At 47.9% G+C, this 12571-nt stretch overlaps 1 pseudogene; it reads right to left on the bottom strand.

Annotated features, from left to right (window-relative positions):
• The window catches only part of LOC123990595, a 71894-nt pseudogene that overhangs the window by 51312 nt on the left and 8011 nt on the right, over window positions 1-12571 (bottom strand).

Genomic DNA, 12571 nt, shown 5'->3' with positions numbered 1-12571 from the left:
CCACTAGGCTACCTGCATATAACATGTCCCCCGTGCACAAATATCGAGGTCCATACAGAAATGGTTTGCTGCGATCGGTGTGGAAGAACTTGACTGGCCTGCACAGAGCCCTGACCTCAACCCCATCGAACACCTTTGGGATTAATTGGAACACGCCCAACATCAGTGCCCAACCTCCCTAATGCTCTTGTGGCTGAATGGAAGCAAGTCCCCGCAGCAATGTTCCAACATCAAGTAGAAAGCCTTCCCAGAAGAGTGGAAGCTGTTATAGCAGCAAAGGGGGGACCAACTCCAATTTGCTTACTGCCCCAATAGGTCCATAGAGAACGCAATCGCAACCACACTGCCCTAACCCATCTGGACAAGAGGAATACCTATGTGAGAATGCTGTTCATCGACTACAGCTCAGTATTTAACACCATAGTACCCTCCAAACTCGTCATCAAGCTTGAAACCCTGGGTCTCGACCCCGCCCTGTGCAACTGGGTACTGGACTTCCTGAAGGGCCGCCCCCAGGTGGTGAGGGTAGGAAACAACATCTCCACCCCGCTGGTCCTCAACACTGGGGCCCCACAAGGGTGCGTTTTGAGCCCTCTCCTGTACTCCCTGTTCACCCACGACTGAATGGCCATGCACGCCTCCAACTCAATCATCAAGTTGCAGAAGACACAACAGTGGTAGGCTTGATTACCAACAACAACGAGACGGCCTACAGGTAGGAGGTGAGGGCCCTCGGAGTGTGGTGTCAGGGAAATAACCTCACACTTAATGTCAACAAAACAATGGAGATGATTGTGGACTTCAGGAAACAGCAGAGGGTGCACCCCCCTATCCACATCGAGGGGACAGTAGTGGAGAGGGTAGTAAGTTTTAAGTTCCTCGGCGTACATATCACGGACAAACTGAATTGGTCCTCCCACACAGACAGTGTGGTGAAGAAGGCGCAGCAGCGCCTCTTCAACCTCAGGAGACTGAAGAAATTTGGCTTGTCATCAAAAGCACTCAAACTTTTACAGATGCACAATCGAGAGCATCCTGTCGGGCTGTATCACCGCCTGGTACGGCACCTGCTCCGCCCACAACCGTAAGGCTCTCCAGAGGGTAGTGAGATCTAAACAACGCATCACCGGGGGCAAACTACCTGCCCTCTAGGACACCTACACCACTCAATGTCACAGGAATGCTAAAAAGATCATCAAGGACAACAACCACCCGAGCCACTGCCTGTTCACCCCGTTATCATCCAGAAGGCGAGGTCAGTACAGGTGCATCAAAGCTGGGACCGAGAGACTGAAAAACAGCTTCTATCTCAAGGCCATCAGACTGTTAAACAGCCACCACTAACATTGAGTGGCTGCTGCCAACATACAGACTCAACTCCAGCCACTTTAATATTGGAAAAATTGATGTAATTTTTTTTATCACAAGTCACTTTAAACAATGCCACTTAATAAAATGTTTACATACCCTACATTACTCATCTCATATGTATATACTGTACTCGATACCATCTACTGCATCTTGCCTATGCCGTTCTGTACCATCACTCATTCATATGTCTTTTTGTACATATTCTTCATCCCTTTACTCTTGTGTGTATAAGGTAGTTGTTGTGAAATTGTTAGGTTAGATTACTTATTGGTTATTACTGCATTGTCGGAACTAGAAGCACAAGCATTTCGCTACACTCACATTAACATCTGCTAACCATGTGTATGTGAGAAATAAAATTTGATTTGATTTCATAGTTTTGATGTCTTCACTATTATTTTACAATGTAGAAAATAGTAAAAATAAAGAAAAACCCTTGAATGAGTAGGTGTGTCCAAACTTTTGACTGGTACTGTACGTAATATACCCAAGTGACATGGGTGTACAGGGGTGTGGTGCTTGTATTACAGTATATACGGTAATATACCTGAGCGAAAGAGATATATAGGGGTGTGCACTACATTATATAGAGTATTATAAACTGGGTGGTTCAAGCCCTGAATACTGATTGGCTGATAAGCTGTGGAATATCAGACCGTATACCACGGGTATGACAAAACATATGTTTTTACTGCTTTGACTACGTTGGTTTGTAATAGCAATTAGTCACCTCAGGGGGTTGTGGTATATGGCCAATATACCACGGCTAAGGGCTGTATCCATGCACTCCGCGTTGCGACGTGGTATATTGGCCATATACCACACCCCCCTCTGGCCTTATTGCTTAAATATACCTGAGTGACAGGGATGTACATGGGTTCCTTGGAGTTGAGCAGGGTCAACTTCCCGTGTGGGTGGAGCCGACCCTCCGGCTTGCCCGCCTTGGCCCCGTCTTCTTTAGCTCAGCCCTTCTTGTCGTTTGTAGAGGGACCATCCTTCACCACCTCTGTGTCGCTCAGACACTCAAAGAACTCGTCTTCGCTCTCGCTGTAGCTCCACGTGTCCCGTGACTTCCCAGGAGACACCTCTATTGCGCCCACCACCGTCGCCGCACTCTCCGGTCCCAGAGCTCCCATTCTCGAACCTGACACTTTTCTCTCCCTCTTTCTCCCTCCTTTCGCCATTTTCCTCCCGTCATCCCTTGCTTTCTTCCTCCCGGTGCAGCAGTTGAGCATTTTGGAGAAAGACACACAAGCAGCAGAGGGCAGGCTTTTGGGAGGTATTTGTGTGTAATTCTACCCGGTACAACATTACCCCTTTGGCCCTTATCGAGCCATTTCTCCTCAACATGTCCCTGTGTCCCCATAATTCTCCTTATGGGCACACGGGGACAGAGAGAGAAAGGCGAGAGAGAGGGAGGGAGCAGCGACGAGAGAGGGAGAGAGAGAGGGACTCAACAGTGACGAAAGCGAATGAGCAGCTCGAGAGAGAGAGAGAGAAGGAGGGCAGCGACGAGAGAGAGAGCGAGAGTGAGAGCGAGAGCGAGAGCGAGAGAGAGAGAGAGAGCAGCGAGAGAGAGAGAGAGCAGCGAGAGAGAGAGAGCAGCGAGAGAGAGAGAGAGCAGCGAGAGAGAGAGAGAGAGAGAGAGAGAGAGAGAGAGAGAGAGAGAGAGAGAGAGAGAGAGAGAGAGAGAGAGAGAGAGAGAGAGAGAGAGAGAGAGAGAGAGAGAGAGAGAGAGAGAGAGCAGCGAGAGAGAGAGAGCAGCGAGAGAAAAGAGGAAGAAGCGGAGAGCGGGATAGCGGAGAGAGAGAGAGAGAGAGCAGAGAGAGAGAGAGAGGGAGAGAGAGAGAGGGAGAGAGAGAGAGAGCAGCGAGAGAGAGAGAGGGAGAGAGAGAGAGAGGGAGAGAGAGAGAGAGCAGCGAGAGAGAGAGAGAGGGAGAGATAGAGAGAGAGAGAGGGAGAGAGAGAGAGAGAGGGAGCAGAGAGAGAGGGAGCAGCGGGAGAGAGAAGCGAGAGAGAGGGAGGGAGCAGAGAGAGAGAGAGGGAGCAGAGAGAGAGAGAGGGAGCAGCCAAAGAGCGAGAGCAGCGAGAGAAAGAGAGGAAGAAGCGGAGAGTGGGATAGCAGAGAGAGAGAGAGAGAGCAGAGAGAGAGAGAGAGATGGAGATTGGCTGATAAGCAGTGGTATATCACACGGGAAGTTGACCCTGCTCAACTCCAAGGAACCCCTGTACATCCCTGTCACTCAGGTATATTTAAGCAATAAGGCCAGAGGGGTGTGTGGTATATGGCCAATATACCACGACGCAACGCGGAGTGCCTGGATACAGCCCTTAGCCGTGGTATATTGGCCATATACCACAACCCACTGAGGTGACTAATTGCTATTATAAACCAACGTAGTCAAAGCAGTAAAAATATATGTTTTGTCATACCCGTGGTATACGGTCTGATATTCCACGGCTTATCAGCCAATCAGTATTCAGGGCTTGAAACACCCAGTATATAATACTCTATATAATGTAGTGCACACCCCTATATATCTCTTTCGCTCAGGTATATTACCGTATATACTGTAATACAAGCACAACACCCCTGTACACCCATGTCACTTGGGTATATTATGTACAGTACCAGTCAAAAGTTTGGACACACCTACTCATTCAAGGGTTTTTCTTTATTTTTACAATTTTCTACATTGTAAAATAATAGTGAAGACATCAAAACTATGAAATCAAATCAAATTTTATTTGTCACATACACATGGTCAGCAGATGTTAATGCGAGTGTAGCGAAATGCTTGTGCTTCTAGTTCCGACAATGCAGTAATAACCAACGAGTAATCTAATCTAACAATTTCACAACAACTACCTTATATACACAAGTGTAAAGGGATGAAGAATATGTACAAAAAGACATATGAATGAGTGATGGTACAGAACGGGATAGGCAAGATGCAGTAGATGGTATAGAGTACAGTATATACATATGAGATGAGTAATGTAGGGTATGTAAACATTTTATTAAGTGGCATTGTTTAAAGTGGCTAGTGATACATTTTTTACATCAATTTTTCCAATATTAAAGTGGCTGGAGTTGAGTCAGTATGTTGGTAGCAGCCACTCAATGTTAGTGGTGGCTGTTTAACAGTCTGATGGCCTTGAGATAGAAGCTGTTTTTCAGTCTCTCAGTCCCTGCTTTGATGCACCTGTAGTGACCTCGCCTTCTGGATGATAGCGGGGTGAACAGGCAGTGGCTCGGGTGATTGTTGTCCTTGACGATCTTTTTGGTCTTCCTGTGACACCGGGTGATGTAGGTGTCCTGGAGGGCAGGTAGTTTGCCCCCGGTGATGCGAGAGAGAGAGAGAGAGAGAGAGAGAGAGAGAGAGAGAGAGCAGCAAGCGAGAGAGAGAGAGAGAGAGAGAGAGAGAGAGAGAGAGAGAGAGAGAGAGAGAGAGAGAGAGAGAGAGAGAGAGAGAGAGAGAGAGAGAGAGAGAGAGAGAGAGAGAGAGAGAGAGAGAGAGGGAGCAGCGAGAGAGAGGGAGGAGGGAGAGAGAGAGAGAGAGAGAGAGAGAGAGAGAGAGAGAGAGAGAGAGAGAGAGAGAGAGGGAGCAGAGAGAGAGAGAGAGAGAGAGAGAGAGAGAGAGAGAGAGAGAGAGAGAGAGAGAGAGAGAGAGAGAGAAAGAGAGAGAGAGAGTGCGCGAGTGCTGCCTGGAAGCCTCTTCCTCTTATTAAAGTGATTGCCGTTAAAGAGGCTCTCACTGCTCTCCGCCTCGACTTTCCAGAAAGATATTACCTCTCTCTCCCTCTCACCCTCCCACTCTCCCTGTCTCTCTGGGCATCTTTATTACCACCTCTCTCCCTCCTTCCCTTTTTCTATTCTTCTCTCTTTCTCTCTCCATCCTTTCCTCCCCCAGGTGAGGAGTGGGTGGCTGAATAAGAAAAGTGTTCATGGGTCTATCTGCAGACGTCTGGCAGGGCTGTGGGGCTAGTGCTCACTCTCTCCATCCTTCCATCTCTCCCTCTGCTCCCTGTCGACTCACTCTCTCGCTCCCTCTCCATCTCTCCCTCTGCTCCCTGTCGACTCACTCACTCCCTCATCATCATCATCATAAGAAATTAGTATCCGTTGGCTGAAGCTCACCATTCTGTTCTGACGTTTTTAAATCATCATCTCCAGGAACAATTTACACTAAATTCAGCTCTCTGAGGAGAAATGTACCAATTCTGCACTACAAGTATCTCTGCCAGACTAATATGCAAAAAAAAAAAAAAAAAAGATCCTGGTGTACAGTCGTGGCCAAAAGTTTTCAGAATGACACAAATATTAATTTCCACAAAGTTTGCTGCTTCAGTGTCTTTAGATATTTTTGTCAGATGTTACTGTGGAATACTGAAGTATAATTACAAGCATTTTATAAATGTCAAAGGCTTTTATTGACAATTACATGAAGTTGATGCAAAGAATCTAAATTTGCCGTGTTGACCCTTCTTTTTCAAGACCTCTGCAATCCGCCCTGACATGCTGTCAATTCACTTCTGGGCCACATCCTGACTGATAGCAGCCTATGCTTGCATAATCAATGCTTGGAGTTTGTCAGAATTTGTGGGGTTTTGTTTGTCCACCCGCCTCTTGAGGATTGACCACAAGTTCTCAATTGGATGAAGGTCTGGGGAGTTTCCTGGCCATGGACACAAAATATCGATGTTTTGTTCCTAGAGCTACTTTGTTATCACTTTTGCCTTATGGCAAGGTGCTCCATCATGCTGGAAAGGGCATCGTTTGTCCCCGAACTGTTCCTGGATGGTTGTGAGAAGTTGCTGGTACCATTCTTTATTCATGGCTGTGTTCTTAGTGAGTGGGCCCACTCCCTTGGCTGAGAAGCAACCCCACACATGAATGGTCTCAGGATGCTTTACTCTTGGCATGACACAGGACTGATGGTAGCGCTCACCTTGTCTTCTTCAGGACAAGCTTTTTTCCGGAATCCCCAAACAATCGGAAAGGGAATTCATCAGAGAAAATGACTTTACCCCAGTCCTCAGCAGTACAATCCCTGTACCTTTTGCAGAATATCAGTCTGTCCCTGATGTTTTTCCTGGAGAGAAGTGGCTTCTTTGCTGCCCTTCTTGACACCAGGCCATCCTCCAAAAGTCTTCACCTCACTGTGTGTGCAGATGCACTCACACGTGCCTGCTGCCATTCCTGAGCAAGCTCTGTACTGGTGGTGCCCCGATCCCGCAGCTGAATCAACTTTAGGAGACGGTCCTGGCACTTGCTGGACTTTCTTCGGCGCCCTGAAGCCTCCTTTTGTGGCAGGGCTGAAATGCAGTGGAAATGTTTTTGGGGGATTCAGTTCATTTGCATGGCAAAGAGGGCTTTGCAATTAATTGCAATTCCTCTGATCACTCTTCATAACACTCTGGAGAGTATGCAAATTGCCATCATACAAACTGAGGCAGCAGACTTTGTGAAAATTAATATTTGTGTCATTCTCAAAACATTTGGCCACGACTGTACAGGTAGCTTCTGCTATCATCATATTAATACATATTAATCCATTTTAATCCATTCTTCCTAAACAATTAATTTCGGCATTCAGATTGCTTTTGTGCTGGATTAATGCTTTCATGTAGCTATTATTCATGTTGGTGTGTTGGGCTTTATCAAAGACTTTGCAGAGTACTTTGCTGTTGTTGCAGGCCTTCAAGGGGGAAGAGGATATCTCTGACAAAGCCTATTAGGACTAAGTAAACAGATTTAGTAATAATTATAGCGAGGTCTGTATCTATACAGTTGATAGACTGGACCCAACTGTGCACATATGGACCTCACTGCATTGATTACTGAGGTTGTTCACACAGTAAACTACAGACTATTAAACATGTATGATTGGTTAGTTACCTGGAGTTTCTGGTGGAGGAGACAGCAGAGGAGGTGTGGGGGACCACCGACCAGTCTGAATCAGAGGAGACAGCAGAGGAGGTGTGGGGGACCACCGACCAGTCTGAATCAGAGGAGACAGCAGAGGAGGTGTGGGGGACCACAGACCAGTCTGAATCAGAGGAGACAGCAGAGGAGGTCTGGGGGACCACCGACCAGTCTGAATCAGAGGAGACAGCAGAGGAGGTCTGGGGGACCACCGACCAGTCTGAATCAGAGGAGACAGCAGAGGAGGTGTGGGGGACCACCGACCAGTCTGAATCAGAGGAGACAGCAGAGGAGGTCTGGGGGACCACCGACCAGTCTGAATCAGAGGAGACAGCAGAGGAGGTCTGGGGGACCACCGACCAGTCTGAATCAGAGGAGACAGCAGAGGAGGTCTGGGGGACCACAGACCAGTCTGAATCAGAGGAGACAGCAGAGGAGGTCTGGGGGACCACCGACCAGTCTGAATCAGAGGAGACAGCAGAGGAGGTCTGGGGGACCACCGACCAGTCTGAATCAGAGGAGACAGCAGAGGAGGTCTGGGGGACCACAGACCAGTCTGAATCAGAGGAGACAGCAGAGGAGGTCTGGGGGACCACCGACCAGTCTGAATCAGAGGAGACAGCAGAGGAGGTCTGGGGGACCACCTACCAGTCTGAATCAGAGGAGACAGCAGAGGAGGTCTGGGGGACCACCGACCAGTCTGAATCAGAGGAGACAGCAGAGGAGGTCTGGGGGACCACCGACCAGTCTGAATCAGAGGAGACAGCAGAGGAGGTCTGGGGGACCACCGACCAGTCTGAATCAGAGGAGACAGCAGAGGAGGTGTGGGGGACCACAGACCAGTCTGAATCAGAGGAGACAGCAGCGGAGGTCTGAGGGACCACCGACCAGTCTGAATCAGAGGAGACAGCAGAGGAGGTCTGGGGGACCACCGACCAGTCTGAATCAGAGGAAGCAGGCATGATGATGATGATGATTCAGTGTACTGTCACAGTGTATATCCTAAACCTAATTATTAATGGGATTCCAGTTCAGGTTCAATCCAATGTTTTTCTATTACAGAACCCTTCAGGAATTGACTGGGTGGATGTCTGAGTAGATGTCTATTAAAATGGACAAATTCCATATGAACTTATATTGACAGGAATATAAATGGATTTGATCCCAATCGATGCTGTGCTTGTTATTGTGTCCCATTAGGTAGCAATCGAAGGTGTTATAATCTGGGGTCTTATTCATCGGGGCACACCGTAGCAAAAGGGAAAACAGAAAATATATAGTTTCTTACTGGACTAGTTCAGTCCATTTTATTCTGTTTGTTGCGTAATGAATAGGACCATGTTCTCACCAGAAGACTACGTAGTCTAGAATTGGTCTTAATGATACATCTGTTGTTGTTTCCCCTGTTGGGGAGTATAGTATAGTATGTAGTAGTAGTAGTATAGTAGTATATAGTATATGCCATTTAGCAGACGCTTTTATCCAAAGCGACTTACAGTCATGTGTGCATACATTCTACGTATGGGTGGTCCCGGGGATCGAACCCACTACCCTGGCGTTACAAGCGCCATGCTCTACCAACTGAGCTACAGAAGGGAGTAAATAGAAAGTGTAACAATCAATCAATCCAGCTAAAATCTGGTTCTTCTCACCCATAGACGAGGTCGTTGTTCTCCCAACGTTATCTCATCCCCAGGACAAACTTCTGCCAGAGGTGAGCCGCGGCCCGGACCCCTCCACGGTAGACGTTCAGACACAGAGCCAGGAGGAACGTTACACTGTTACTAGGAGCAGACTTCAGCTGGTTGTACAGGCTCTGAGGGGGGTTGGGGAGTACAATCATCACACAGTATTGCAGAAAATGACACTAATCAAATTCAGACATTTTCTTGACAATTGGAAATTGTATTTCCTGAGTTTAATCAGACAAGTTCAAGTATTTCAAAATGTTTCTCCAATGGCATAACTACTGAACACAGCCCTGGAGTGCAGTGTGACACAGTGACTACTGAACACAGCCCTGGAGTGCAGTGTGACACAGTGACTACTGAACACAGCCCTGGAGTGCAGTGTGACACAGTGACTACTGAACACAGCCCTGGAGTGCAGTGTGACACAGTGACTACTGAACACAGCCCTGGAGTGCAGTGTGACACAGTGACTACTGAACACAGCCCTGGAGTGCAGTGTGACACAGTGACTACTGAACACAGCCCTGGAGTGCAGTGTGACACAGTGACAACTGAACACAGCCCTGGAGTGCAGTGTGACACAGTGACTACTGAACACAGCCCTGGAGTGCAGTGTGACACAGTGACTACTGAACACAGCCCTGGAGTGCAGTGTGTCTGACACAGTGACTACTGAACACAGCCCTGGAGTGCAGTGTGACACAGTGACTACTGAACACAGCCCTGGAGTGCAGTGTGTCTGTCACAGTGACTACTGAACACAGCCCTGGAGTGCAGTGTGACACAGTGACTACTGAACACAGCCCTGGAGTGCAGTGTGACACAGTGACTACTGAACACAGCCCTGGAGTGCAGTGTGACACAGTGACTACTGAACACAGCCCTGGAGTGCAGTGTGACACAGTGACTACTGAACACAGCCCTGGAGTGCAGTGTGACACAGTGACTACTGAACACAGCCCTGGAGTGCAGTGTGACACAGTGACTACTGAACACAGCCCTGGAGTGCAGTGTGTCTGACACAGTGACTACTGAACACAGCCCTGGAGTGCAGTGTGACACAGTGACTACTGAACACAGCCCTGGAGTGCAGTGTGTCTGACACAGTGACTACTGAACACAGCCCTGGAGTGCAGTGTGACACAGTGACTACTGAACACAGCCCTGGAGTGCAGTGTGACACAGTGACTACTGAACACAGCCCTGGATTGCAGTGTGACACAGTGACTACTGAACACAGCCCTGGAGTGCAGTGTGACACAGTGACTACTGAACACAGCCCTGGAGTGCAGTGTGACACAGTGACTTTTGAACACAGCCCTGGAGTGCAGTGTGTCTGACACAGTGACTACTGAACACAGCCCTGGAGTGCAGTGTGACACAGTGACTACTGAACACAGCCCTGGAGTGCAGTGTGACACAGTGACTATTGAACACAGCCCTGGAGTGCAGTGTGACACAGTGATAGTGTGGTAAAGCACAGACAGCAGACCTACATAGTCATCAGAATCCTTCTCTTCTGGTTCCCCGTCGCTGTGTGATGGAGCAGCCTTTCTCTCGCTGTTCTCTGATGACTGTTTACCTATGGCTGTGTCTGGGAAGAGATACTGACACCATACACACACAAATATAAGCTTACATACTCTCGTACATGGGAACATCCATTTCCTTACCTTGACACAAAACATCTCTGAAGGAACAATCCTGCTACGAACCGAGTGTCTGATTTGAATGTTTTATTTAACAACTGTCTGACTTACCACTGAGCCTCTAACAAAGGGTTTCCTAAACCCGGTCCTACCCTAGCACTACACAAAGCTTGATGATGTTGAGATTTGAATCAGCTGTGTAGTGCTAGGGTAAACAACAAAATGTGCACGGGGGGGGGGGCTAGGCCAATGGTTTGGGAAAACCTGGTCTAGGCCAATGGCAGTGTGAGCAAGTAGGGAATAAGATACTGCTTGAGCAATGGCTTCACGGCTGATCACGAAGCTGTTCACACAGCAGGGCCAGTAACTGAGGAGTCTGGCTGAAGACTCTCCTGCTCTCCTCTTGTGTAGTACGATGTCAGCCAGCCTAAATCACCATATGCCTTTAGAAGGTAAGAGTGTGTGTGTGTGTCTGTGTGTCCGTTGTCATGCCTGCTCTCTCTCACCAGCGGTATAGAGTTGAGCACATCATTTCTGAGCGGTGATTCGTCAATGCGACGGTGGCGGCGTTAGCGGGCGCTGTGCACCATGTTGGAGACAGACAGCTTGGGGATGGGCACGGCTGTGGGCTCCATCAGTTTAGACAGGGCTGATGTCGTCTAATGAGGAGAGAGTGGAGGGGGAGGGACAGAGAAGCCATTCACCGGGAGGGTGTGAGGGTGGGCTCTGACTGAGAAGAGAGCGTAATTCTCCCTTCACAAGCAAACAACAAGCCAAGAGTCCAGAGTGGCTTCTACTTCCCATCATCTGCACTGACGTCTGCACAAATCCCCCTATAGGGAATACACCATATTGGTGTCCACATCACCAACAAACTAACATGGTCCAAACACCAAGACGTGGAGTCGTGAAGAGGGCACAACAAAACCTATTGCCCCTCAGGAGACTGAAAAGATTTGGCATGGGTCCTCAGATCCTCAAAAGGTTCTACAGCTGCACCATCGAGAGCATCCTGGTTGCATCACTGCCTGGTACGGCAACTGCTCAGCCTCCGACCGCAAGGCATTACAGAGGGTAGTGCGTACGGCCCAGTACATCACCGGGGCCAAGCTTCCTGCCATCCAGAGCCTCTATACCAGGCGGTGTCAGAGGAAGGCTCTAAACATTGTCAAAGTCTCCAGCCACCCTAGTCATAGACTGTTCTCTCTGCTACTGCAAGGCAAGCAGTACCGGAGCGCCAAGTCTTGGTCCAAGAGGCTTCTAAACAGCTTCTACCCCCAAGCCATAAGACTCCTGAACATCTAATCAAATGGCTACACAGACTATTTGCATTGCCCCTCCCCCTTTTACACCACTGCTACTCTCTGTTGTTATCATCTATGCATAGTCAATTTAATAACTCTACCTACATGTACATATTACCTCAATTACCTCGACTAATCAGTGCCCCCGCACATTGACTCTGTATATAGCCTCGCTATTGTTATTTTACTGCTGCTCTTTAATTACTTGTTACCTTTATTTCTTATTCAGAGTTTTTTAAACTGCATTGTTGGTTAGGGGCTTGTAAGTAAGCATTTCACTGTAAGGTATGTAGACAATGTAGACAAAGTAAGGTATGTAGAGTATGTAGACAAAGTAAACAAAGTGGCATAGTTAAAGTGGCTAGTGATACATGTATTACATAAGGATGCAGTCGATGATATAGAGTACAGTATATACATATGCATATGAGATTAATAATATAGGGTAAGTAACATTATATAAGGTAGCATTGTTTAAAGTGGCTAGTGATATATTTACATCATTTCCCATCAATTCCCATTATTAAAGTGGCTGGAGTTGGGTCAGCGTCAATGAAGTGTGTTGGCAGCAGCCACTCAATGTTAGTGGTGGCTGTTTAACAGTCTGATGGCCTTGAGATAGAAGCT

Source organism: Oncorhynchus gorbuscha, linkage group LG01 (genome assembly GCF_021184085.1).
Source record: "Oncorhynchus gorbuscha isolate QuinsamMale2020 ecotype Even-year linkage group LG01, OgorEven_v1.0, whole genome shotgun sequence".
NCBI lineage: Eukaryota > Metazoa > Chordata > Actinopteri > Salmoniformes > Salmonidae > Oncorhynchus > Oncorhynchus gorbuscha.
The sequence above is the reverse complement of the archived record's forward strand: the minus strand, read 5'-3'. Positions and strand labels throughout refer to the sequence as shown.